This window comes from Somniosus microcephalus, unplaced genomic scaffold (assembly GCF_052327205.1).
Source record: "Somniosus microcephalus isolate GS21.2 unplaced genomic scaffold, FLI_Smic_1.0 scaffold30, whole genome shotgun sequence".
Taxonomy (NCBI): Eukaryota; Metazoa; Chordata; class Chondrichthyes; order Squaliformes; family Somniosidae; genus Somniosus; species Somniosus microcephalus.
Window position 1 is genome coordinate 323,127 of NW_028225217.1, and position 5,800 is coordinate 328,926.

Here is a 5,800-nt window from a genome sequence, read left to right on the forward strand (position 1 = left end):
GAACGAAAATAATTTTAAAATATGTACATGACGAAATTTACAACAACTCCCTGCACCAGTTCCTCGTTAGTAGAGTGTTCTCCTTCTGTTTGCCTGTTGTGTGGGGCACTGAGGAGGGAGAGAGAAAATGAGATAACAGCGGGAGAAAGCACAACTGCTCTTTCAAAGAGACAGCACAGGCACGATTGGCCGAATGGCCTCCCACCGTGCTGCCAGCCTCCATGAATGCATGACACTGAGATGGATATCTGAGACATACCCACACAAAGAGAGCACATGCGGGTATTTTGTGTGTGTTTGCTGCTTTGTCTCAAGCACTGCATAACCATTTCCTCTACAATGTCGTGTATATTATGATGTTCAGTTTTCACTTCCCCGACGGCTTCTCTCTGACTTTATGCCTCTGTCTCTGAGAAAAGCAAAGAAGGAAATATATGGCAAATGGACGCCTTCCCGCACTTGATGCTGTGGCTTAGTGAACATGTCCTTTGTGTTCTCGTCTAAAAGATGTCATCTTGGACGAAAAGTTTGCCTGGCGTGAAAGTGATCTGAATTTCAAAGCAGCAAGGAGGATAGTCTGCATTGCTCTGCTTGCTGGCAGGCAGCTTCTTGCAGCTTCCCTGGTGGTCTAGTGGTTAAGATTCGGCGCTTTCACCGCCGCGGCCCGGGTTCGATTCCCGGTTAGGGAACAGTGCGTTTTGAGGCTGTTTGAAATGCCTCCAATCAATGCGCGAAGCAATGCCTGCTCCTGATCAACCTTTGCAATTTCAACACTGCTGCTGCCTCAACAGGTACACAATGCACTTCCTTGCCTTCTGTAAAATGCCTGCTTTTTCAAAGTCAGCAGGAAATTACATTTGGAACGAGACAATTTAAACGTGTACATGCCCACATTTAACTGCAGCTGACAGTGTCAGAACAGTCACGGTTATTATCAAACTTCCATGTATTTTCTTGCAGGCTGCACCCCCCTAACAAACTTAGCTTATCACAGCACGGCTATCAATCAACTCAACGCCAGTGTGAAGAATGCAACATTTGAAAGTTAGCAACGTGTGCAAGACTTTAGTGAGAGAGAGTTGGGCCGTGATAACATTTCTAAGCAGTAAGATATTCAATAGGCCTGAGCCCTTGCTGCGTAATACAATTCTCCCCATACTGATTCTGTTATCTTCAATTGGTCTCCTCTGGTTACCGTCATACCTGCCACTGGCAAGCGTACCTCAATCAAATCCCCTTGTAATTTTGAAAGCCTCTTATTAAATTTCCTCTTAACCGTCTGAGGAAAACAATCACAAACTCTCAACATAACTGAAGTTCCTTATCCCTCGGACCACTCTGCAAGACGTCAAACTGAGTGTCTCGCTCTGTATGTCTATCTTTGTCTCCCTCTTTGTCCCTGTCTCTCTCTGTATAGGATTCTGAGGGTGCTTGACAGGATAGATGCAGGGAGGATGTTTCCCCTCCTGGGGGAATCTACAACTAGGGGGCAAAGCTCCAGGATATCCGGTCGCCCATTTAAAACGGAGATGAGGAGGAATTTCTTCTCTCAGAATGTCGTGAATCTTTGGAATCCTCTACCCCAGAGAGCTGTGGAGGCGGAGTCACTGAATATATTCAAGGTGGAGATAGACATATATTTGAGCTGCAGTGGAGTCAAGGGTTATGGGGAGCGGGCAGGAAAGTGGCGTTGAGTAGAAGATCTGATCAGCCATGATCTTATTGAATGGCGGGGCAGGCTCGAGGGGCCGAATGGCCCACTCCTGCTCCTTTTCCTTCTATTCTTATTTCTGTCCCTCTGTTCACAGTTCGATTTTTGCTCTGACAGATTCGGCACCTTTCAGTTCCTCGTTAGTATAGTGGTGAGTATCCCCGCCTGTCACGCGGGAGACCGGGGTTCAATTCCCCGACGGAGAGAATTTTTAACATCCCCAATTTTAAACCTTTGGGCAGCTCCTTAAAAAGACCCTGGGAAAAGTTGAATAGAACCAAATGAACGAAAATAATTTTAAAATATGTACATGACGAAAGTTATAACAACTCCCTGCACCAGTTCCTCGTTAGTAGAGTGTTCTCCTTCTGTTTGCCTGTTGTGTGGGGCACTGAGGAGGGAGAGAGAAAATGAGATAACAGCGGGAGAAAGCACGACTGCTCTTTCAAAGAGACAGCACAGGCACGATTGGCCGAATGGCCTCCCACCGTGCTGCCAGCCTCCATGAATGCATGACACTGAGATGGATATCTGAGACATACCCACACAAAGAGAGCACATACGGGTATTTTGTGTGTGTTTGCTGCTTTGTCTCAAGCACTGCATAACCATTTCCTCGACAATGTCGTGGATATTATGATGTTCAGTTTTCACTTCCCCGACGGCTTCTCTCTGACTTTATGCCTCTGTCTCTGAGAAAAGCATAGAAGGAAATATATGGCAAATGGACGCCTTCCCGCACTTGAAGCTGTGGCTTAGTGAACATGTCCTTTGTGTTCTCGTCTAAAAGATGTCATCTTGTACGAAAAGTTTGCCTGGCGTGAAAGTGATCTGAATTTCAAAGCAGCAAGGAGGAAAGTCTGCGTTGCTCTGCTTGCTGGCAGGCAGCTTCTTGCAGCTTCCCTGGTGGTCTAGTCGTTAAGATTCGGCGCTTTCACCACCGCGGCCCGGGTTCGATTCCCGGTTAAGGAACAGTGCGTTTTGAGGCTGTTTGAAATGCCTCCAATCAATGCACCCGCGCGAAGCAATGCCTGCTCCTGATCAACCTTTGCAATTTCAACACTGCTGCTGCCTCAACAGGTACACAATGCACTTCCTTGCCTTCTGTAAAATGCCTGCTGTTTCAAAGTCAGCAGGAAATTACATTTGGAACGAGACAATTTAAACGTGTACATGCCCACATTTAACTGCAGCTGACAGTGTCAGAACAGTCACGGTTATTATCAAACTTCCATGTATTTTCTTGCAGGCTGCACCCCCCTAACAAACTTAGCTTATCACAGCACGGCTATCAATCAACGCAACGCCAGTGTGAAGGATGCAACATTTGAAAGTTAGCAACGTGTGCAAGACTTTAGTGAGAGAGAGTTGGGCCGTGATAACATTTCTAAGCAGTAAGATATTCAGTAGGCCTGAGCCCTTGCTGCGTAATACAATTCTCCCCATACTGATTCTGTTATCTTCAATTGGTCTCCTCTGGTTACCGTCATACCTGCCACTGGCAAGCGTTTCTCCTTATTACCTCAATCAAATCCCCTTGTAATTTTGAAAGCCTCTTATTAAATTTCCTCTTAACCGTCTGAGGAAAACAATCACAAACTCTCAACATAACTGAAGTTCCTTAGCCCTCGGACCACTCTGCAAGACGTCAAACTGAGTGTCTCGCTCTGTATGTCTATCTTTGTGTCCCTGTCTCTCTCTGTATAGGATTCTGAGGGTGCTTGACAGGATAGATGCAGGGAGGATGTTTCCCCTCCTGGGGGAATCTACAACTAGGGGGCAAAGCTCCAGGATATCCGGTGGCCCATTTAAAACGGAGATGAGGAGCAATTTCTTCTCTCAGAATGTCGTGAATCTTTGGAATCCTCTACCCCAGAGAGCTGTGGAGGCGGAATCACTGAATATATTCAAGGTGGAGATAGACATACATTTGAGCTGCAGTGGAGTCAAGGATTATGGGGAGCGGGCAGGAAAGTGGCGTTGAGCAGAAGATCTGATCAGCCATGATCTTATTGAATGGCGGGGCAGGCTCGAAGGGCCGAATGGCCCACTCCTGCTTCTATTCCTTCTGTTCTTATTCTTATTTCTGTCCCTTCTGCCTCTGTCCCTCTGTTCACAGGTCGATTTTTGATCTGACAGATTCGGCACCTTTCAGTTCCTCGTTAGTACAGTGGTGAGTATCCCCGCCTGTCACGCGGGAGACAGGGGTTCAATTCCCCGACGGGGAGGATTTTTAACATCCCCAATTTTAAACCTTTGGGCAGCTCCTTAAGAAGACCCTGGGAAAAGTTGAATAGAACCAAATGAACGAAAATAATTTTAAAATATGTACATGACGAAATTTATAACAACTCCCTGCACCAGTTCCTCGTTAGTAGAGTGTTCTCCTTCTGTTTGGCTGTTGTGTGGGGCACTGAGGAGGGAGAGAGAAAATGAGATAACAGCGGGAGAAAGCACGACTGCTCTTTCAAAGAGACAGCACAGGCACGATTGGCCGAATGGCCTCCCACCGTGCTGCCAGCCTCCATGAATGCGTGACACTGAGATGGATATCTGAGACATACCCACACAAAGAGAGCACATACGGGTATTTTGTGTGTGTTTGCTGCTTTGTCTCAAGCACTGCATAACCATTTCCTCTACAATGTCGTGGATATTATGATGTTCAGTTTTTACTTCCCCGACGGCTTCTCTCTGACTTTATGCCTCTGTCTCTGAGAAAAGCATAGAAGGAAATATATGGCAAATGGACGCCTTCCCGCACTTGATGCTGTGGCTTAGTGAACATGTCCTTTGTGTTCTCGTCTAAAAGATGTCATCTTGTACGAAAAGTTTGCCTGGCGTGAAAGTGATCTGAATTTCAAAGCAGCAAGCAGGAATGTCTGCGTTGCTCTGCTTGCTGGCAGGCAGCTTCTTGCAGCTTCGTACAGCTTTCCTGGTGGTCTAGTGGTTAAGATTCGGCGCTTTCACCGCCGCGATCCGGGTTTGATTCCCGGTTAGGGAACAGTGCTTTTTGAGGCTGTTCGAAATGCCTCCAATCAATGCACCCGCGCGAAACAATGCCTGCTCCTGATCAACCTTTGCAATTTCAACACTGCTGCTGCCTCAACAGGTACAGCAATGCACTTCCTTGCCTTCTGTAAAATGCCTGCTGTTTCAAAGTCAGCAGGAAATTACATTTGGAACGAGACAATTTAAACGTGTACATGCCCACATGTAATTGCAGCTGACAGTGTCAGAACAGTCACGGTTATTATCAAACTTCCATGTATTTTCTTGCAGGCTGCACCCCCCTAACAAACTTAGCTTATCACAGCACGGCTATCAATCAACTCAACGCCAGTGTGAAGAATGCAACATTTGAAAGTTAGCAACGTGTGCAAGACTTTAGTGAGAGAGAGTTGGGCCGTGATAACATTTCTAAGTAGTAAGATATTCAGTAGGCCTGAGCCCTTGCTGCGTAATACAATTCTCCCCATGCTGATTCTGTTATCTTCAGTTGGTCTCCTCTGGTTACCGTCATACCTGCCACTAGCAAGCGTTTCTCCTTATTACCTCAATCAAATCCCCTTGTAATTTTGAAACCCTCTTATTAATCTCCTCTTAACCGTCTGAGGAAAACAATCACAAACTCTCAACATAACTGAAGTTCCTTCTCCCTCGGACCACTCTGCAAGACGTCAAACTGAGTCTCTCGCTCTGTATGTCTATCTTTGTCTCCCTCTTTGTCCCTGTCTCTCTCTGTATAGGATCCTGAGGGTGCTTGACAGGATAGATGCAGGGAGGATGTTTCCCCTCCTGGGGGAATCTACGACTAGGGGGCAAAGCTCCAGGATATCCGGTCGCCCATTTAAAACGGAGATGAGGAGGAATTTCTTCTCTCAGAATGTCGTGAATCTTTGGAATCCTCTACCCCAGAGAGCTGTGGAGGCGGAGTCACTGAATATATTCAAGGTGGATATAGACATAAACTTGAGCTGCAGTGGAGTCAAGGGTTATGGGGAGCGGGCAGGAAAGTGGCGTTGAGTATAAGATCTGATCAGCCATGATCTTATTGAATGGCGGGGCAGGCTCGAGGGGCCGAATGGC

General features: G+C 46.7%; 1 non-coding gene across 1 annotated transcript; it reads left to right on the top strand.

Moving 5' to 3' along the window:
* The first annotated feature begins 617 nt into the window (after positions 1–617).
* On the top strand, positions 618–689 carry trnae-uuc (transfer RNA glutamic acid (anticodon UUC)). The gene has a single exon. It is a non-coding gene; the product is annotated as a tRNA-Glu (tRNA).
* Positions 690–5,800: the final 5,111 nt, after the last annotated feature.